Source organism: Heterocephalus glaber, unplaced genomic scaffold (genome assembly GCF_053883595.1).
Source record: "Heterocephalus glaber isolate CG9 unplaced genomic scaffold, H.glaber_assembly_v1.0 deba00001868, whole genome shotgun sequence".
Lineage (NCBI taxonomy): Eukaryota > Metazoa > Chordata > Mammalia > Rodentia > Bathyergidae > Heterocephalus > Heterocephalus glaber.
The window spans coordinates 569,756-593,916 of NW_028258506.1; the positions used below are offsets into that span (position 1 = coordinate 569,756).

The following is a 24,161-nucleotide window of genomic DNA, read 5'->3' on the forward strand; positions in this document are numbered from 1 at the left end:
TTTGTCTTTTGCAGGATCCAGAAGTCATATGTGAGATCTGGTGGAAAGGGGCATGAGAACCCACTGTAATGTTTTAGGAGACTGCCTTTCTGTTATATGGCACTTGGCAGCTACATTCATCATATATTTTATCACTTTCAATAAAGGCATTTGTGAAAAAGAACTTCTAGAACTGCTTCAAAAAGTGTCATGAAAGATAAACCATATCTAAAGTGAGAGAAGTATGTAGAGAGGAAACAGTTTGATGGATACTAACGGCAATGTGTCTTTTGAAGGAGAACTAGTGGCAATGTGTCTTTTATTGTAATTTTAAAATTTAAACATGCATTGTATATTTTGATCACATCCAATAAAAAGAAAGACTACGTAAGTGAATGAATTCAAATTACTGCAATAAATAAAAACATAAAATAAATTATTAATTAAAAGTTCTAAAGTAACTATAGTTTAATCACATGACCATGAGTCCTAATTGAATATTTAATTAACCAAGAACTGGACATTAAATAATAAAAACATTTTCATTAGAAGTACAAGAAAGAGTAACTAAAGTTATAATTTCATCCTACATAACTGCATTTATGATACTGGTTAAAATGGCAACAATCATGAAATTAAATTGTAATTATTCAGAACATTCTAATAGCTCTCTGTGAGTTCTTACCCAACATGTCAGCCAGAAGCACTGTGTGCATTACCTCATTTACACCTCACAGTAAGCACAAGATGCTATCTACACAGTTGTAGAGAAGGAAAATGTGCATAAATACAATGAAACTTCCATGTATAAAATGATGCTTACAAAACATTTAGACAATGTGTAGTGAAATCCACATGTATATCTTCGATAATGTGGCAGATGAACTTTTTTATAAAAGTAGAACCAGTCACAAAAGGTAAAAGGCAGTAATAAGGAAAAAGAAATGAGAAATGAGATGGCAAAATATATAAAGGCAATTGATTATTAATAATACAGAGGAACTTTCTATTTTAAAATGCAATGAGAGAATGGATCTGCAATATGGATGACATATATTGGATTACAGAAAATGTATAAATTTTCATATATATATATATATTCACACACAGCAAACATAGTAAAAGAAGTTTGATTTGTTCTTTGAAAGAATTTGCACATTTTAAAATTGCAAATGGAAAGAAAAAGGGCTACAAACTGAAAAAACTACCACAACCATCAGTAATAGTAAAATAATTGTAATATAAAGCTCTTAATGGTTTTTTCTGAGGCAAATAAAACTTAATCTGTCCATGTAGAAATGCTGTGTGAGAGAAGATAACTGAATGGTTTGTCCCATGAATGGTTGCTGAAAAGTACTATTTAAAGCAATCTCTTCATCTGATCTTTGTGATAAACATGGAAACAGCCTCAAATATACTTCAGCTTAATAATTAAAGAAATAAATCTCACTTCAATGCATATCCCTCCATTCTTTTTTGGATATCCTAATGTTAAAACTCTTTAGATATGTTCCATGTTTGTGGAAAATACTCTATAACACTACTTTGTTTGGTCTTATTCATTTTACTTTCTTGTCTCACCACATAATATTCAACAATGATGTATGCATGAATTCTAGTGTCTTTGATACATTTATTTGTTAACATACTAAATAAGATCCAAATTAATCAAGTAAGCAAATTTAGTGATCTCTAAGGTCTGGGCCAGGCATACTTAGTTTCTCAGGTGGCAAAAGGTGAATTCTATCAGCTTTCCTGTTTGCTAAGCCTTTTATGAAGGGCTGGCTGTGTCTTAAACTCACCTTAATAGGTTATTTGAGACAGAGATTACTATTTAAAGTCTAAGTTCTTTCTTGAATAGTTGTTGATGAAGACTAAAGTTCTGACAAATACAAAGCACCAGGAAGGAGTGAAGCATCAGTCACATAGCAAGACTTAGGTCTCCAAAAGGAGCTACCATGTCATGTTCAGCCCAAGATTGTATCTTCTGAAGGACAGCTTCAGGGAAATCTTCTTTAGCTCCCTATATATGCTCATTAGGTACATTTCCTTTTATTACTCCAACCCCTGAACCGTGAATTACCCCATGGGACATTGGTCTGAGCAGAATGGAAAAATTTCCTGTATACTCTGTGTTCCTAAGGGACCAGGTTATCAGTAATTGGGTGAATGGAAGAGAATCTGTATTGTTACATCTCCTCAAGTGTTTTACTGTCCAGAGGACTAACCTCATTAGAACTTTTGCTCAATTCTAAATTGAAATTTCCTCCAAAGTCTGGAGTACCTGAGATGGGTAAATTATTTAAGACTACAAAATGCTGTCTTGTAAAGAGGACACTAGTCTTGATATTTTCAGAAAATTGCTCTTCTCTCCTCATCAAGAGATAGCACTGTGTTTATTTGTTGTAGAATCTTGGGACATTACTACAAACTTCACCTTTATGACACTTTTTACAAAGCACTTAGGAGTTCATGCTTGGAACACTAGATAAAATTGTCATTTACTTAATCATTTCTGAAATATCTAATAATTACAAGATATTTATTAACATTTGCGTTCACTGTGGACTGATGTTAGAATCTCATAAGGATTATCAGATTAAACTTTTACATATGAATATTCCAAAAGGTAAATATTATTCAGGACTCATTTTACATTTGCAAAAATGAGACAGTAAAGTTAAATAATCTATCCAAAGTGATGGGCTGAATAAGGGTTGAACTTTGGAAATTCACCAGACTGCTTCTCATTGTCACACTCCAGTCTAATTGTCCTCCACCATGGATGATTATGACTTCAGAATATATTTTACAATGTCTAGAAATTTTGATTTTTACAATTGGTACGCTTGGGCCAGGGATGTGAGTCAGTGGTGCCATGCCTGCCTGGAAAGTGTGAGGTCCTGAGTTTGATCTCTGGTGCAAAATTTGGCAGGTTTGTAGGGTACCATATAGTTGAAGCCAGGGATGCCAATCAACCTTCTTTGATGTACAACATGGTACCTCAGCACATACTGTTATGTAGCACAAATTTCAACAGTGGGGAGATTGGGAAATACTTCTAGACAATAATTTCTACAACTTTACTGCAAACATAAAACATTACAAATCTTGCTCAGAAGCAGGTCATGACTGGTGGCTCCAGGTTGGCCTCTGAACTCACTCACAGTGGATGTTGATGTTGCCAGTGCGGGTCTGTGGAACACTCTGAGGTCAAGGCATTGATGTTGGATGGTGCTGCAATGGATATAGAAGTATAGGTGTCTCTTTGAGATATTGCTTCCATTTTGCTTTGGTATCCAATTAGTAGTAGGGTTAGTGGGTCCATTGGCTGTGCATTATTGTATACTAAGGCTGTGTTGTTGTGTTAGAGTAAATTGTAGATATTTTGATGCTATTCCCATTGAAAATGATTTGACTTACCTCATTTCTTATTTTTAGTGTTCAACTGATGGACTCAGTAGGTTATATATAATATCTATCTATCCAGCTATCTATTTCGTGAAAAAATTAAAAATAGAAAACAGTGAAAAAACATTCAATTCATCTTTTAAAAAATAAAATGAAGAGATAAAACTGGTCCCTGTAGAAAGAAAACCAAATATAGGAAACTAATACAACAAGGATAAGTCAATGTATATCAGTTATAATCATCAATGTAAATGGTCTCAACTCACCAATCAAAAGAAACACATTGACAAAACGGATCAAGAAACAAGATCCATCAATAATTTGCATATAGGAAACACATTTAACTAAAAAATTTCATACAATGAAAGTCAAAGGATGGAACATATTACTTCATGAGACAGGAACCCAGAAAAAAGCAGGAGTAGTTATTCTATTTGCAGGCAAAATGGATTTTAATGAAGACTGATTAAAAGAGACATAGAAGATGAGTACATACTTGGTAAGGAAATAATCCAAGAGGAAAAGATAACAAAGATAGATATATATATATATATATGCACAAAATCCATGCAAATACATGCACCTAACTATATAAAACATTAAAAGATGTTAAAAAATCAACCATAATACAATTGTAATGGAAGACCTCAAAAACATACCATCATAAATAGACAGATCAACTAGACAAAAAAATACAAGAGCTCAACTAAACCTTTGAACATATAGACTAGTAGATATCTACAGTGTTCCACTCCATGACAATAGAGTGCCCATTCTTCACTGCACATGGGGTTTTCTCCAAAACTGACCACAAACAAGCTCATAGAATATGCTTAAGAATATGCTGTCATTGAAATTAAAATGATTTCATGCATATTATCAGATCATAGTGTAATGAAATTGGAAATCAATAGCAAAAGAAACCAAAAAAAACCACCTTTCATAAGCATATGGTTATTAAATATTACCCTCCAGAACAACCAAAGAATTACAGGTAAAGTTAAAAAGTGATTACACAGTTTCTACAACATGACATCATGGAATTTATGTGAAGCAGTGGAAGGAGTACTATGAAGGAAATTTGTAGTGGTGAATTCCCACATTAGATAAATAGCCTAATGTTGAACCTCAAGCTTTTAGAAAAGAAAACCAAGTCAAACTGGAAGTGGATATGAGGAAGCATATTGTAAAAATCACAGCAGTAATTAATGTAATTAAGACTATGAGAGCAATACAAAGAATCAATGAAACTAAGAGTTGGTTCTTTGAAAGAGTAAATAAAATAGACAAATACTTAGCCAAACTTTTCAACAAAATGGAAACGTTTCAAATCCATACAATTAGGAATGAAAAGGGTGAAATCACAACAGATCCAGCAGAAACTCAGAAGATCATCAATACCTATTCTAAAAGTATGCATTTGTACTCTAATAAGATGGAAAATGCAGAAGAAATGGACATATTCATATATATGTATATATATATATATATCTCCAAAGATGAATCAATAAGGTAAAGACATTCTAAATAACTGAATATTAGTCAATTAAATTGAAGATGTAATTAAAAACCTACAGGTCCTGATGGTTTCACTGCTGAATTCTCCAAGAAATTAAGAGATCTAATGCCACTACTCTTCAAACACTTCAATAAAATTGAAAGGGAAGCAATATACCCAAAGACACTCCTGGAAACAAGAATTACACTGATACCAAAACCAGAGAAGGATCCAACCAAGAAAGGAGAACTACAGGCCAATCTCCTAAATGAATATAGATGAAACATATCCTTAATAGGATACTAGCAAATTCAATACAGCATATAATCAAAAATATGATACATTATGACCAAGTAGGATTCCTTCCAGGGATACAAGAATGGTTGAGCATACACAAATCAATAAATCTAATACAGCATATCAACAGAGACAAAGACCAAAATCACATGATCATCTCAACAGATCTAGAAAAAGTATTTGACATAGTCCAAAACATATTCATAATAAAACCCTACAAAAATTGGAATAGATGGGCTTTATCTCAATCTGATAAAAGCTACTTATGACAAAAACAACATCATACTAAGTTGTCAGAAACTGAAAACTTTCACCTTAAAATCAGGAGCAAGATAAGGATGCCCACTATCACCACTCCTTTTCAAAATAGTTCTGGATACATTAGCCAGAGCAATAAGCCAAGAGAAAGAAAGAAATATAATAAAGATAGGAAAGGAAGAATTTAAATTATTTGTGGATGGTGTGATACTCTATATAGAGGATCCCAAAACTCCACCAAAGACTCCTACATTTAAAAGCCAAATTCAGTAGCATAGCAGGATACAAAGTCAACACTCAAAATTTAATAGCATTCCTATACAAATAACATACTACTCACTGAGAGAAAAATTAAATGAACAAGACCTTTCACAATACCGTCAAGAAAAATGAAATACTTAGGAATCAACTTAAAGAAGATAGTAAAAGACCTTCACATTGAAAACTACAGTACTCTGAAAAAGGAGGTCAAGGAAAATATCAGAAAGATATCCCTTGTTCTCACATAGTTTGAACCAATAAAGTGAAAATGGCTGTACTTTCAAAAATATTATATAGATTTAATGCAATTCCAATCAAAATATCAACAGAATATCTCATAGAACTAGAGAAAACAATTTTAAAATTAATTTGGAAATAGAAGGGACGTGGAATAACAAAAGCAATCTTAGGTAAAAAAAGTAAGGTCAGAGGCATCAAAATCCACAACTAGAAATTATACCACAAAGATACCATGATAAAAACAGAATGGTACTGGTAAAAAAATAGACCTGAAGTTCACTGGAAAAGAATAGAGAATGAAGGAATAATTCCAAGCATACTTTGGTAACTGATCTTTGACAAAGGGACCAAACAGCTTCACTGAAAGAATGATATCCTCTTTCATAAATGGTTTTGGGAAAATTGGCTTTCCACATGCCAAAAACTAAAACCAGACCCATATCTTTCACCATGCATTAACCTAAAATCGAAATGAACCAAAGATCTAAATATTAAAACAGAAGCACTTAATTTCCTGCAAGAGACAATGGTTAAAACTCTTGAAGACATAGTTCTAGGCCAAGACTTCATGAACAAACCCCAATCAGACAGGAAATATTATTTTAAAAACCAACAAGTGGGATCTCATCATATTAAAAATCTTTTGCATTGCAAAGAAAACCACCAGAGTGAAAAGACAACACACAGAATTAGCGAATTTGTTAGCAGCTATTTCCCAATAAATGGACTAATATCTGTAATATATAAAGAACTCAAAAAATCAAACCTGCCAAATTTGAAGACCCAATTCAAAAATGGCATTTGAGATGAATGGATACTCCTCAGATGAAGAAGTACAAATGGAAAATAAATATATGAAATAATACTAAAATACACTTGTCTTTCAAGAAATGTAAATTAAAACCACACTGCGATTCCATCTCACTCTGGAAAGAATGGCTGTTCTTTAAAGTTTTCATTCAAAAATACATTAGTTTTTTCTTTCATTTTGACCAACAAAAATGTCTGACAGCTTCATTTTATTAATTTTGAAAGTAACACATGACTTTTTGTGCTGAAACAAAAATCTACTTGGCTTATTGGTCCCATACCTCATATAATAATGTTTCTGCTATTCTTTACAAAGAGAAAGGCCCTATACTAGTAGTAACTGTATTTATTATTCCTTTCATAAATCTTAGCCCTGTTTTACATCTCTTTGTTAATTTGAGGAATAGATGTTTATTTTATTTTTTATGCCACATGTGAAGTTTTTCTGTAGGCCTTGTGAAATTTCATCTTGTCAAGGTGCAAACAATATCACAAAATGTAATAATGCCTCATTTTTTGAGAGTAAAATAAAAAGAACTTGGGCTACCTAAGAACAAAGCTGCATAGACATAGGCAGTGTCTCAAGATTGTATGACTACATTCTCTGCCTTTTATATTGGCCAAGGTGGCTTTCCACTTGACACAACAGAAAACAGGCTATAAAGCTTGAAAATAAAGTGTCCTGAAACTACCCTTCAGAGCATTTTGCTAAGCTTTTCAACAATCATCTGTAAAGCATTTTAAGAAAAGTACTAACTTGGAGGCAGAAGCAGAAGGATCATAACTTCAAGACCAGCCTGAGGAACTTAGTGAGACACTGACTCAAATATAAAAATAGAATAGGAAGAGAAGAGATGAGGAGGCCTAGGGTTTAATCCCAGTACTGCAGAAGAAAGGGGTCAGGAGATAGCTCAGTCCCAAGGTCTTGTGTTTCATTATTTCTACTGAAAAATGAAAACAGGAAAGTACTAATTGCCATCAACCATCTCAAAACAGTTCCAAGGAAAGTCTCTCTGTTTTCTTAAACCTTCAAATTACAACATATTATAGTCACAGCTTTTGTTACCCAAAGTCAAGGGTTTTGGGCTCGTGAAAATACTGTAGCCTGCATTTTAGTTAATATTTTTTCTTGCAAAGCAAGTTCTCAAACCAAGTTTTCTCTCAAAGCAAACACTGACATTTTCAGTGTTGAAAAGGACAAAAACTCTTAACCATCATTCTTTGTATTACCAAGATGTCCTTCTTTATTCATCTTTCTCTGAAGAATAAAAAAAAAATTTAGGTGTTGATTTCAGAAGATAAATGAAAGAATGAGACCTCCCAATATTCACCCAGACTATATACACATTTAGGCACACACACACACACACACACACACACACATATATATATTCCAGATGATGCCTTGGCAAAGTTCTTCTTATCCTGCATAAGGAGCAGAGCTTGGCCTGTCCTAGGTGTACAGACAAGGCTCTTATCCCCCAGCAAGCTAGATAAAGATTCCAGTTCCTCTTTTTGGAGCCCATCCTTTTTCCAAATGGCATATCTTTTACAATATTATCCACACAGCCAGGTCTCAGGGGCAGATTGCAGCTATCTCACTGAACAGCATTGATGGGCAAGCACCAGGAGGTTTTACCTTCTTTAACTTGGCTCTTGATCAATAAAGGAGGTGTTATTAGCTGATCTTTTTACAGAAGAATGACTATTTTCAAGAAATCAACCAGTAACAAATGCTGGTGTGGTTATGGGAAAAAATAAAGCCTGTTCCACTGTTTTACACTGAGAGTGTAAAATGGTACAATGACTATAGAAATCAGAATGGAATGTCTCAAAAAACTAAAGCTACAGGTTCCATTCGACCCAGCTCTTCTCCTTCTAGGTATCTTCCCAATAGAATTAAAGGTCACACACCACAGCAACATATGCACACCCATGTTTATAAGAGCACAATTTATAATGGGTAAATCTTGGAAACAGTCCAGATGCCCATCAATGGATGAATGGATAAATAAAATGTTGTTTTTATGTATGATGAAGTACTACTCTGCCAAAAAGAAGGACAAACCTGAGACATTTTTAGGTAAATAGATACACCTTGAGATCCTATTTTAAGGGAAATAAATTTGACACGTGTGTTTAAATATAACATTCGTTCTCTTATGTGAGAAACTAAAAGGGAAAATAGGAGCCAAAATTGGTAATAGATATTGGAAAGTAGGAAGAAAATGTTCAAATGAGGGGGAAGCTGGAAGCAAAGGAAGGAAAGGGGGGGAAAAGAATAGAAGGAAAGAAATGGAAATAAAACCCTGAAGGAGATTCTGGGACCCAGGCCTGTCCTCTCTATCTCCTTTGCTTTGTGGTTGGTGATGCAAACAAATTTTACGGATAGTATCCCTCTGTGTAAATACAGAACATGCTCCACCTATGACAGAATGGCCTCTCCTGAGACTCAAAGCCATGAAGCCACTCGATCTTGGACTGGAATCTCCAGAAACACAAGCCAATCTCAGCCTTCGTTCTTTATAAATTAATTACCCCAGGTAGTTAGCTCTAGTAATGTGAAGTTGACCAGTGCATATGTTTGTTAAATGTGCTATGGAAGAACAGGTGACCACTTGTCAAATGAGAATCACACATATCAAGTGATGGTAAAGGGTACTACACATGTTTAAAAATAATCCGACCACTGAATGCAAAAGGCCACAATACAGAATGACAAGGACATGAAAACTAACAATGCAAAATTTTTTCTAAATTTTAAAAACTCTTTGCATATTTCACTTGTGCAAATTAATGGTATTCACTGTGGTATTTCTACTCATCCATACATCATACACTAATCATGTCCATTCACCTTTGTACCCATGATCACATTCCTCCTTTACCCTGCACCCTTCTCAGTCCATCAAGGTCCCTTTACATTTCTTTCTGTACCTCTCCCTCTTGCTCTTCTCCATCTCTACTTACCACTATTCAATCTACACTTCTACAAGGTTGACTTATTTCCTTCAGTTAACGACAATATTTGGTATTTATGTTTCTGTAGAAGGCTTGTTTCACTCAAAACAGTGTTCTCCAGGTGCAACCAAGTTAATGCAAATAACAAGAGTTAGTCTTTTTATGCCTGCGTAATATCCCTTTATGTAAATACACCACTTTTTCTTTATACATTCATCTGCTGGACCACATTTGGGTTAATTCCTTGTTTTTACTACTGTAAATAATGCTGCAAGAAATATGGATCTCAGTTTCACTAACTATCAGAGAAATGCAAATGAAAAACAACAAAATATCATCTTGCTTCAGTTTTAATGGAAATCATAAAAAGAACATATATAGAAAATCTGGTAAGGATATGGAGAAAAGGGAATTTTGATACTCTGCTGGTGAGCATATAAATTACTATAGCAAATATACTGTGATTACTCAAAAAACTAAGAATAGAGATAATATACAACCCAGAAATTTCACTTCTGGATACATACTAAAGGGGATGACATCCCCATACCAAAATATATTTGCACCTCTATGTTTATTGCAATGCTTCCTAAAATTAAAAAATGAGGTAGGAATATCATGTATCTGATAGATTTGATGACACAAAATTGAGAACGTTTCAAATACTTCCTCATACAATAACTTATACATATACATGAACAGGAGAATTAAGTTCAAACAGCAAAATTGTTGAAAAACGCCATTTTTTATATGAAAAAATGCAATAATATGGGAATAAAAGCACTCTGACCCCAGTGCAAGAAAGCAAAGCATTGAACAGAGAATTTGGAAAAGTAAATGATTAAAAACCCCAAATATATTAAGCTTCAGAAGTACTAAAATAATTCCAAGTCAACCCTTTTTAATACATCCTTTCACCTAACAGTTAATTTAAAAATTGACTTTAATATTTAGTGTGAGAAAATATAATATTAAATACATGTGTCATAAACTATTCTAAGACAATATCTCAAAGCATTTTCTTCATCAAAAACTTTCTTAACATTCTGAAAACCTAGATAAATAAACTCTGCATTAAAAATAAACAAATATACACCCTTCCATCTTTCCACATACCCACACACATACCTTATTTTCAAAATCAAGTGAATTTCAAACTTTCTTGGATTTACTTCTTTTCCTAGAATCCCTTGACATCTCCCAATCCCTTTCATAACTGAGTGTCCATTACATAGTTACCACTGTCAGCAATGACCTTGCATTTTTTAGTCCACTACTCACTTTCTGCATCATAAAAAAAACTTACACACCCACTTTTTCTATAAGGTAATTCTTACCAGCTGAACTATAGAAAGGGCCTACCTTCCTGGGAACCAATGAATGGAAAAGTACCTAAATAGAATGTTTAGCCACAAAGAAAATCATGTCACTTGAATGAAAATGCAAATACAGACCATTGTGTTAAGCAAAATAAACAACACTAAAAAGGTAAATATTGTATGTTTGTGTTGAGAGAGGTGCATACAGACTTCATAGATAAACCCTCACTAGTGTCAGAGTTGCTTTTCCTCCTCTTCATCCATCAAGTGCTCTTGCCGCCCCTTGTAAGGGAAAGTGTTTCTATAGGAAAATTAACATGTAAAGTCTTGAAAGGACCACTCTTCCACCAGATATCAATGCAAGGCAGTACTACAGATGAAACTCTGGGACCTGGGATTTACCTCAGTGGTGCCGCCACCTGCCTCACAAACAAAAGGTCCAGAGTTTGATCTCCATTACCAAAAAAAAAAAAAAAAAAAAAAAAATGATGAAACATCAAAGAATCATAACACCTTCGAGAGAATATAATAATTCCTCAGTGCCTTACTCCAAAGAAAGGGAGACTTATGATCTGTGTGAAAAAGAAATAAAAATAATTGTTTTAAGGAAGATCAGTAAGCTTCCAGGAAAATACAGCAACAATTAGACATAATCAGGAATGAATAAACAAAATGAGAAACTTCATGAAGAGATTGAAATAATTTTTAAAATGAGAAATGCTAAAACTCAATGATACAATGAATATAAGGAAAAATCAATATTCTTCTGTTAACAATAGTATTTGTGAAGTAAAAGAAAGTCTGAACTCAAAGACAGATTTGTAAACAAACATACAGTCAGGAGAATAAAAGAATGAAAATGAATGAACAAAACTTATGGAATTAATGGAACATTATAAAATGGAATGTCAAGGTACTTTTGATTTACATATCTCTTATAGGTATCATCAAGAATAGAACAAACAACAAATGCTAGTATCAATCTGGGAGGAGAAAGGAACATTTATATACTGTTGGAGGCAATATGAATTAGTACAGTCAGTATGGAAATCAGTGTGGATGTTCCTCAAAACATGAAAATAGAGCTATCCTTTGCTCACACTGTACAATCCTCAGCCAAAAGAAGTAGTCACAATACTATACAGATATCTGCAAAATCATATTTTCTGTAGCACAATTCATTCACAATTCTGAAGCTTGCACTGAGCCTAAATACTCATCAAATGACAAATGGCAAAGAAAATGTGATAGAAACAGATAGATGATAGAAGATACAGATGGCAGGTAGATAGATAGAAAAAAAGAATAGGGCATTATGCAATCCTAAGCAACAATGAAATCATGTATTTTCTGGAAAATACATGGAATAAGAGACCACTGTGTAAAACAAAATGAGTCAGATTCATAGAAAAAGCCATTGTAAGGTTTATCTCATATGTGGAATCCATTAAAAAAGAACTTGAAGGTAGAGGGCAGACTATTAGTGAAAAGAAAGAAAATAATGGGATGGGAAAGCAGGGATAATAGGAGATGAAAATGAATAAAGTAAGTTTAACTCATGTACAAATATGTCAAAATAAAACCCATTAATTTGTATAAATAAGAGGCATTAATATTAATTAATTAAAATTAAGTTACTGATAATGGTAAGTCAGAAAACACATGTGGTATATATACATAATGAAGTACTTCTCATTCAGAGCCACGTGTCAGAAAACGGATGCACCTTGAGAAGATGGTGTTAAAAGAAATAAACCAGACACACAAGCCTAAATATCACATGGTTTCTCTTATATAAGAATCTCAAAATATAAATGACTTAAAGACTAAAATAAAAGATTATTGGAAACAGGGACATAGATTCTTTCTAAACTGGAAGAGGATCTAGAGTTGGAGGAGGTGAAAAGGAGTGGAGGGGAAGGAAGAATAAAAGGAATTAAGATGTGTTATGCACCAACTCCTCACAATGAATGCAATCATTATTATGGCAAACATGTACTAACAAATACTTTAACAAAGGAAGATTATAATCAGAGTAATGAAAACACCAGTAAGTAAATAGACTAAGTTCCCTTCACAACTGGATCAAAGAATCTCAATTTCCAAAACTGAGGTTTAGAATGCAGCCAGCAAGGGCACTTCTTCAGCCACATCCAAAGAGGCCTTCTAAAGTCCCCCGTCTGCTGCAAGTCTCTTCAGAGCTCTCTTTACATCTTTATTCCTCAACCTGTAGATGAAGTTGGTCAGCGTAAGGGTAACTACAGTGTACAACACCGAGTCTATTGTATTTGAGTGTGAGCTATGGATTGTGGCAGAACTAAGGCACACACTTAGGCCAGTGCCATAAAATAAGGAGAAAACTGAGAGGTGAGATGCACAGGTGGAAAAGGCTTTATTCTCCCCTGAGCAGATGAGAAACTATCTTGAAGTAAGAGTAAATGATACCAGCAAGTGAACCAGTACCCAATAACACAGGTAAAAAATGTATCACAAGGTCCTTAAGAAAATTTTCAGAATAGGCAAGTTGGACTATCTGATTAAATTCACAGAAAAATCATGGATTTGCTAATCTATACAAAAATAGCTTCAATGCCAGTAAGTTTTGTAGCAAGGCATGCAGGACACTCATGATCCAGAACATCGGAATGAGAGCTACACAGAGGCCATGGTTCATGATGACCATGAAATGCAGGGGATGACATGTGGCCACAAAGTGGTCATAGGACATCACAGCCAAGAACAAGCCACCCAGATCTACAAAGAGCAAGAAGAAGTACATTTGAGTGATGCAAACTGCATAGGTAATGAACTTGGTCTGTCTGTGTATATCCACCAGTATCTTGGGCACAGTGGAAGACACAAAACATATATCTTCAAAGAACAGGTTGGAAATTAAGGAGTGCATTTGCATGTGCAGATGACAGTCAGTGATGATGGTCAGGATAATGAGTAGGTTCCCAAGCATAGTGACAAGTTACATGGAGAGAAAAAGCCATATATATGGGGCTGCAAATCAATGTCATCTGAAAATCCTAGAAGCAGAAATTCTTGTGTTGTTTCCTAGCTCTATATGGTGGATGCAACTACAAGGAAAAAGAAAAAAAAACAGGAGTGCTATTCACACAAATTAATGTTACCCATATAGTTGAAATGTTTCAATTTACATTTTCCAGTCTAGAAATTAGTTTGCACATTTTCTTTGAGGATGTGTTCCCTTTAGAACATCCCTAGTGTCATTCCTAATTAGACATGGGTGTCCCATTGATGTTTTATCCCCAGGAAGTCATGTAATGTACAGATTTATTGATAAACTGTTTCTTACATTTGAGGAATATACAGTGAGTGTTAACCATGTTTCAAGCCCTGAATCTAGGTAATGATTAGCCCTGCTATAAAACAAAAGGTTTTACATTCCCAAGATGGACATAGAGTGTATGTAAATAAGGAAATCACATATCTATTTCCTTTTTGTGGTAAAGATATCACATACATTTTCATGTGCAAATACTCACCAGATGATATACATTAAGTGAATATGAATTATATCTCAATAAAGGCATTTAAAAATAATTATATAATATGCCATATAGTGAAGTAGCCATTTAGCAAATGAAACTAAGTGTATTGAAATTTCCTTTTTTGTATTGCTTAGGGTGTCTTGTGTGGAACCCGGGACATCATGAATGCAATGCAGGTCCTCTATCATTGATCCTTACACCCAACCCTGAGGACATCATTGCCTTGGTGTCTAGGTCAGATGAACAGAGAAGGTGCCATTTGAACAGAAACCTCAAGAATACACAGCAGGAGCCAGGAGGTTCTCTGCAGAAATTTCAGATGGCATGGAGAGAAGCCAGCGCAAAAGCCCTGAGGCAAGTACTTGTTCAAGATGTTCAAGGCCTTTAGAAAGCCCGCATGTGGAAGTCAATGAGAAGTGAAAGAAGAGAAGGAGAGTGAAAGAGATAGTGTCAGAGGATGCTGAGTAATGAGCTGGTGATGCAAGACTCAGGGAGAACCTCATCCCCACTATGTACTTAATACACGTTATTATTTTCATTATGAAAGCACACTGTGGATTCAAATGAAAACTCTCCTTTCAACCATGTAACTGTATCAACAAAGATAAATCCATGGCAAACACAGAAACACACAGAAAATAGGTTATCATGTTCTGAGAACTTTTGTCCTATAGAAGATGCTCAGGGAGTATATTTTAGGGCAACCAACAGTGAGGCCTCAATATATGTGTTGGTATCTACCCACTGGGTGGTGGTAGCATAGCCCCAGTTGGAATTTCTAATATTCTGTAAATAATTCCAAGGGTCCAGTAGAGATATATTCTCTGTGGATGAGACCACCTGCATAGAGCAGGGGCCTGGAAACATTTTCAAACAGCTCCCATTAAAACCATACCTAGATATCTGATTTGTAACTTTGGGTTGATCACTTATCTCCGAGATTCTCATTTCTCCACATAGAAAATGAGAACATAAGAATCTTGACCACATAGAATGGACTTTTCTGTTTTATTTGTTTTAAATGACAGTGTTTCTAAGATGTGTGGGAGGCTAGATCACGTCCAGTTAACAGTTCATGCAAGAGTAATGAACACTGGATTCCCCTGACTTTCAATTTTGTCTCCTGCGAACAGAGAATCTTCAGGGGAAACCTATCATTCTTGAGCAGAATAATGTCCCATGAATAATAATGTGTCCAGGGATTTTAGTACCAAGAGAGAGATGTGAGTAATGAGAAGGTTTAAGGAGTTGTGTGTATTCTTTCTGATCCTGTCCCTAAGAATGAGCAGACTTGAACTGGACGGGACATGGTTGTGTCCTTCAGAACCCTAAACCTGGCTCAGGGATCAGTGCTGGACTGTTTCTTGCTCTCTTTTCTAGGAACATAGTTTTCCTCTCCATATTTAACTATTCAAGGAGTTAGGAGTTTCATACAGAGAACTTCCACTTATAGATCTCATCCAGGTTAGTCTGAAGAGTCCAACAGTTGCTGCAAGAGGTGTTCAGAGATTGGAAGCCACCAATGTCTAGGTGCCTGAAATCCCCTGAGAACAAACCCATCTCAGCCCTAAGCTTAGAGATTGCAGGTTGCAGGAGATTGTTGGAGATTGCTGGTTTAATGAATGCATTCATATTTATATTTATGGTTTTAGATAGTGAAGTGTCAAATTAACTCAGTGTTGTAGGGTCATTGCTGACCATGACATGAATGTAATGGAAGCACAGTTAGAAGAGGGAATGAGAGGCTGATGTTATGTCTGTAAAAATGAAACATGTTTCCAAGGATCTTTTCAATTATGGGAAGCAGAGAAATCAGACATCAGCTATGGATGGATATAGAGTTAAGTGAAAGTATCTCATTTCTTAGTATTACAGGGCACATTTGACTATGCTGCTCCATTGAAAAACAGTGTATTTCTTCCAAATACAGCCTGGTAAGAATAGTTTATATTTCAAAAAAGTTACATTATGTACTATCATGCTCTCCATTCACATTTAAAATTTTATTTAGCATGTAAAATATGATATATTAATGAGTCTCTTACAATTATTTCTTTGTCATGAGACTAAGTATGAGTTTGTTGGATGTTTACTTTCCCTATTGCAAGCTTCCTGTGAGAATTTTTTTCTCTTTTATTAATAGTATATAATTATAATACATGATTATTGCATTCACCTTGATAAGTTGGTACATACAAATATTTCACCATATTATTGTCTTTTATTACATTCATTAAAATTTAGGAATTGAACTTTTCCACCAACTTTGTTGCTTTCAAAGCAACAAAGCAACATTTTGTCTGTTTATCTGAATTATTAGAGAGAAATGGTCAAAGCATACAAATCTTATAGCTGGTGGTTCTATCCTATTTCTCTCAATTTTAAATGTAGAAAATTCATTTACATTATTTCAGTAAATAATATACATTTACAGAAATACACATATTTCTAACTCTTTTTCAAATCTGTTTTTCCTTGTTGTGCCTTTTGAAAAGTCAAATCAAGTCAGCCATCATTGCTTGCCTTTCCATATCATTTGAATAAAAAATCAGCTTTTACATCTTAAGGATATTTTAATCCCTATGACCTTATATAACATACAAACCTTTATATAACATAACTTTTGATATTACTTGTACTAGCATTTTAAATGATATTTTGCTGTTTTATTTCTAAGAGTTTGGCAATTTAACTTGGAACTAATGCCTCATGTTAGTGCTGTCAAATAGTTACCTGTTTGTACTTACTTTTTAAAGTACATCATAGTTTTTACTTTATTTCATACAGTTGTTTTGAATGGATGAACTTGATTACATTCTCATTGCCATTCTTTGTCACCTAAATTCTAACATTCTCTCAAAAGTTCTCATTCTGTATTACACACACATTCACATCTGTGCACTTTTTATTCAAGGGCCTGATACATTGTGAATTATTTTTATTCACAGCGCAGTCTTCTTTTCCAGGTTGTGTCCTCCTGAGTTCCCTGCTCAATAGTACCTTAAGGAATTCTCTTATCAATAATGGCTATGTTAATGGTTTCACTGACTGTATTATACTTAACATTTACATTTTTGGTAGTATTTCACATGTTATGCTCATTTTTTACAACTATAAGAATTTCAAGTGAATTTTATATTGTTATGTGTCAATTTTTCAGAGGGAATTTTTGCCTACAAAATGTTTTAGTTTCATTTAGTTAAGCGTTTTTCTTTTTACATATTTGTTACCTTAAAATAACCCATGAAGATTTTAACCATAGTTTTCTTGACATACATCACAATCATGTTTACTTGCACACTGAGCTATTTAAATCTTCTGACTTTTCATAAGATATCCAAGCTAAAGTACCAATTTTTTTTCCTTCACATAGCCATTAATGCCACCTTGTAATTATTCAAAATTTTCTGTGAAGTATAAATTATTGTACTCATAATAATTGCCCATATATATAGAACAAATTCCTAATTTGACCAAGTGTTTTTATGTCCCAGAAACTTCTACAAGCACTGTGTAATATACAATTTTATGCCAAGATATATACCAATATAATTATAGATTTATTTTTATATTCTTAAATTATTGCTCTTTCATATCTAATTTCTGTAAATTTTCAAAGTGTTATTCAAATTCCTTTAATGTAACTGTTTTATAACCACGTATTTAATGTGGAACACTTCCCTCACAATTGTTTTATTTCAAAGCTTCTCATTTTCTTTAGTTTTTTTTCTAAATAAATAATACACATATAATCACACACCATTGTGAAAAGAAAGATGAGCAGGAGAATTACCTGTTCAATTTCTCTTCACATTATTATAGCTAAGAAAGAGAACAAATAAATAAATGTTTGTTTGATATCGTGTACTAGGTGTATATCACAGGGAGAGGTTTATTCCATAAAAATTTCATGGCTGTGCACAATTTTATAAATATGGCAGCGAGAAACCACTGCAGGCTGTCTGACTACCAAAACAAGCTCTTGTGTGTACTGATTGACTTTCTCAATATAAGATCCAGGAAAAAAGAAAAGAGTAGCATTGTGGTTATTAGAGGCTGGAAAGAGTGTGAGGGAAGAGGTTATGGAGTGAGTGAGTAATGGGGATGTGAATGAGTATGTGAATGAGTAAGGGGGACACTTGATAGGAGGAATTATTTCAGTGCTCTACAATGTAGTGGGGTTATTATGGCTGTTAGCTTCTAATACTATATTTCAAAATACCCAGTACAGAAGCTTTTGAATGATCCCAAATGAAGAAGTAATAAATGTTGAAAGTGAAAGAAATGTCAATTACCCTGATCTGATTAACACACATTTAAGAGAATTGAAATAGGATACTGTACGTCAAAAATATGTAAAATTATTGTGTCAATTAAAAATTGAGGGAATATTTTTAAAAAGATTTAATTCAAAAGTCCAAGAATTACAAAGGAAGAACTTCACAGGAAAAATGAGAAAGAAGACTTTCTTCTCCATTACTAAATTATACAAAGACCAATTGAATGTACCCCAGCCAAAGAAAAGATAATTTTTCTGGTGTCTCATGAAAAAAGACCAAAGAGTATTTTGTTTTTCATTAAAATCATTTGCAAATTGTTGGATTTCTTTTTCTAAATTTGTTATTTATTTTCTGCTGTGTTGTTCAGATTTTATGTTTCCTTATGCCAAAACCTTGTTTTGTCTTTTGGACAAATTTATTTAAAAAAATATTTTTGCTGGAATTGGAATTCTACCACAAAGATGAAAGCCTGATTTTCCTTATTCTCCCTCATGGACCACCTATGCTTATTAGGAGTTTTCCTCACTTAGTTCCACATAACCACACCCCTTTTATTGAGAAATGCTTGTTTCTGTAAACACAGGACAGATACTGAATGTAACAAAATGGAGTTCCGTAGTTATACATGAGGAGAGATGAACTGGAATTTATAGTCACTATTCTTAGGAAAAAGTTAATTTGATAATGATAATTTTCCTGGTATCAATTTATTTCTAATAATGTGGTTGGGGGTAAGCTGAGCATAACAAATATATATCGTGCTCTCTGTGTGTACATGTGTGTATATGGGTTTCTGTGCTTTTAGTGATGAGTAATTTCAGAAAAAGGCTTTCTGCACACAATATGCATAAAAATATGACGTGATGTTTTGACATAGGCTTTCTTGCTTTTTATGATGGAGCAAAAGTGATTCCAAGGAAATTGTACTCTCATTTTTTTCCTCCACTCTCATTAGTAATATGAGTTACCATACTCTTCCACAATGCTTATAACCAGAAGCAAGTCAGTTCCCAGAGGGCCACATTATCACAAGGGAAAACAACCTGAGACTGCAGCACACTCTGTTACCAAGCAAGTATTTTCAGTAGGTTATATGCATTCAATGCTTTTTGGATTTATGTAGCTCAACTTACAATGGTTTTATTAGCATATAATCCTGTCATAAGTCAAAGAGCTTTTGAACTCTAAATGTGATTCATCAAACAGAGGACAGAACACAAACAACAGTTGTAAATAAAAAGGAAACCATTTCAAATGGAATGAACCTTTGCAACCAACTGAATAAGGAGCAAATGAAAAACAAAATTTGGACAGAGGGAGAATTTTTATCCTGCTGTTTCAGGGCAACAAGCCCACACTCTCTTCAGTATTTTTTATTTATTTCAGTATATTTTTATTTATCCTTAATACTGGTGCCTAACCATGAGGTGCTGTATGATAATTTGATATATGCATATAGAGTAGTGACCTATAGTTAATATTTCTAGTTCTTCAAACATTTATTTATCATAGATGTGACACTTCAGAGCATTCTCCGTATTTTGAAGTATGTTGTAGATTGCTGTAGACTGTATTTATCCTACTCTGCTGTACAACAACAGAACCAGTTCCACAGATCTGATTGTGTCTGGGTGCCTGTTATCTAATCTTTCACTGATTCTCCTCTTCCTTTTCCCTCCCTGACTCAGGAGACCATTATTTCATTTTTTGTTCTATTTGATCAATTTTTCTAGCTTCCACATATGAGGACCTGCAGTATTTGTTGTTCTGCATGTGACTCATTTCACTTACAGTAATGTCTTTAAGTTCCAACCCTGCTGCTGCAAGTGAGATTTCAGTATTATAAGTGAACAATATTTTAATATGCACATATGCTACATTTTAATTGTTTATTCTTCCATTGATAGGCACCTAGTTGATTTTGTAACTTGGTTACATTGAATGATGCCATGATACATATAGGTGGTATCCCTTTATAGTATGTATTTCATTTCATGTGGATATACACACGAATTACTTCAATGCTTTCTAACATCACCTCTTCTCTCTCTTCCTCTTTTAGAGTTAAATTAAATTATTCTTGAATCTGAACTCATTTAATTTCTACAAGATACTAATGAGCCAAACACAGGTATCATATTTTATAGCTCAAAAACTGAGACTCTGTTTGTCTAACTAAGATTGTATGAAATAATAGATATAAGTGGTACCACTGATATTTTTTAAATTTGGTTGCTTGCTCTAAGCTTTGTGATCTCATAATCTATACAAAGAGTGTCTCTTTTAAACATGTTATTATATCTTGTTATACACACTACAAAAGAAAATTATGGTATGGATGTGGTTGCAATGTGATATGTTTGAAACCTTTAGTTTTAATAGCTATAATAATTTTGCATGTTTTTGTGGTAAAATGTAATGTGGTAATTAGAATATTCATCTCCTGAAACATTTAATTCTTTCTGTGTGTGAACATTCAATATCATCTCTAGATATTTTGAAATATACAGAAATGTATTTTTAATTATAATAAAATGTACTATTGAGTAGTAGACATTAATTCTTCTCAGTGTGTCTGTGTACTCACTATTTGACCATATTTATCCTCCCTTCCTCTCTATGCTTCACAGCCTCTGTCTATGACTGTTCTACTCTTCACTTTTAGCAGACCAGTATGTTCACCCTACACATTTGAGTCACACCACAAGCTCTTTCTCTTTTTTACAGTAACACTCCTCCTCCATGGCCTTGCAAACCTGAATGATGCATATTTCTCAGGACCTAGCTCTGTCTACTTCCCCTACAGACACAACTTCCCCAGAGTTCCCTGTGGCACTCACCCCATCTTCCTTGAAATCTTTCTTCCAATGTCCTCCTGTTTACTGGTCTTGCCTGAAACTCAATTTAAAGAAAATTTTAAAATGATAAACATCCCACTCTATTTTTATTTTATTTCCTTTTCTTCCAGGCATTTGTTATGGTCTCTCACATCTTATACAATGTTTATAGTTTGCTTGTGTATCATTATATTATATGCACAATTGGTGTTTTGCACCATAAATATATTATCTCAGTGGTTCTTTTAACACGATTTATATTCATTGAAAAGTTTATAATGTACACAATAAATTTTCATTATACTAATAGAATACATGATCTCTTGTTGGAAAGCTGAACATTGGAAAGAAATTTCTCAGCAGAGATGACAGACTGATCAATTAAAGAGAACCCAAAAGTACATGAAACTTAAAAATAAGGTCTGTAGAAAATAAGTGATAGCATTTATGAGGTTACTAGTAGAAGTCGTTTTTGTTTGTCACCACTCATACACCTTTCTTTACTCTCTATATATTTCTCTCTCTCTTGCTTTCTCTCTCTCTCTCTCTCTCTCTCTCTCTCTCTCTCTCTCTCTCTCTCTCTCTCTCTCTCTCTCTCCCTTCACTCTGCAGGTTATATCAACAATATGGAATCAAGAAATCACACACAAATTGCAGAATTTGTTCTTCTAGGATTTTCAGAAGATCCAAAACTGCAGACTTTGCTGTTTGGAATTTTCCTCTCCATGTACCTGGCCACTGTGCTAGGGAACCTGCTCTTCATATTGGCCACAGTGTCAGACACACACCTGTACACACCCATGTACTTCTTTCTCTCCAACCTGTCCTTTGTGGACATCTGTTTCAGCTCCACCACAGTACTAAACATGCTCGTGAACATTCAGACACAGAGTAAAGTCATAATGTATGAAGGCTGAATCACTCAAGTGTATTTTTTGTACTACTTGTAATGTTGGAAACTTTCTATTGACAGTGATGTCCTATGACTGCTATGTGGCTATCTGCCACCCTCTGCAATACACGATCATCATGAACCCCAAACTCTGTGTGTTGCTGGTTCTAGCATGCTGGATCCTGACTGTCCTAAATGCACTGTTACACAGCTTAATGGTGTTGCAGCTGTCCTTCTGTACTGACTTGGAAATCCCACATTTCTTCTGTGAACTTAATCAAAGAGTGCATTCTGCCTGTTCTGACAACTTTCCTAATGATGTGGTGACTTATGTTACCACTGTGCTGCTGGCTGGTGTTCACCTTGCTGGCATCCTTCACCCTTAATTTAAAATAATTTCCTCCATATGTGCAACCTCATCTTCTCAGGGGAGGTATAATGCATTTTCCACCTGTACATCTCACTTCTCAGTGGTCTCTTTATTCTATGGAACAAGCCTGGGTGTGTACCTTAGTTCTGCTGTCACCCAAAACTCATACCCAACTTCGACAGCCTCAGGGATGTACACTGTGGTCACACCCATGCTGAACCCCTTCATCTACAGTCTAAGGAATAAAGACATCAAGAGTGCTCCGAAAACATTATTTAAGAGGGCAACTAGGAGCTAGATAATATGCCCATGATTTTATTTAAACTGTTCTATATCATTTAACACTCTGTTAAACATTTTTTAAATTAAATTCTTTTATTGGTACATTGTAGGTATACAACACAATTACATTTCTCACTGGGAATTGTACCTTTACATAATGCATCTTGGTTTTTATTTTTTCCCCATTCCTAGCCCTCCCTTCAAGCCCTCCACCCTTCGCTGTTTACAAAGACTTTATTTCCATTTCTTCCATTTCTCATCACTTTTCATTTCCCTTCTTTCCTTTCCCCTGCCCCTCCCACTACCCCTACCCCTTTGGACCTTTTCTTCCTATTTTGCATTATCAATTATTCATTGTAATCATTGGTACATTTTAGGTATACAATATAATGACATTCATCATTGAAAATTTGCATTTTTACATACCTCTCGGTTCTTATTTTTCACCCTTGCCCAGTCCTCCCTTCAACCCCTTCATTCCTCCCTATTTACAAAGATTTTGTACCTATTTTTCCATTTTCTCATATTAATCCCATTCCCTTCTATCCTTTCCCCTAGCCCTCCCACTCCCTTCCCTGTTGCCCCTTTTCTTCCTACTTCACCTTACCTTATACATTTAGTCCTTATTTACACTTTCAGTTTCTCAAACCAGAGAAACTATTCAGAATTTATTCATGTGTATCCTATTTATTTCACTTAAGAGTATCGCCTCAATGTGCATCCACTTAGCTATAAATGTCTCTCATTTCTCATTTTTTATGGCTGAGTTGTACTCCATTTTATAAAAATACCACATTTTCTTTCTCCAGTCTCCAGTTGATGGGCATTTGGGCTGTTTCCAAGTTTTAGCTATTACAAACTGTGCTGCTATGAACATGGGTGCACCTATATCACTGTGGTATGATTCTTTTAATTCTTTGGGGAAGATACCCAGCAGGGGAATAGCAG

At 34.4% G+C, this 24,161-nt stretch overlaps 2 pseudogenes; one reads left to right on the forward strand and one right to left on the reverse strand.

The window, feature by feature from the left end:
* Positions 1-13,200: 13,200 nt before the first annotated feature.
* Positions 13,201-17,839, reverse strand: LOC147820499 (olfactory receptor 7A10-like; annotated as a pseudogene).
* Positions 17,840-22,295: 4,456 nt separating this feature from the next.
* Positions 22,296-23,229, forward strand: LOC106008725 (olfactory receptor 7A10-like; annotated as a pseudogene).
* The last annotated feature ends 932 nt before the right edge of the window (positions 23,230-24,161 follow it).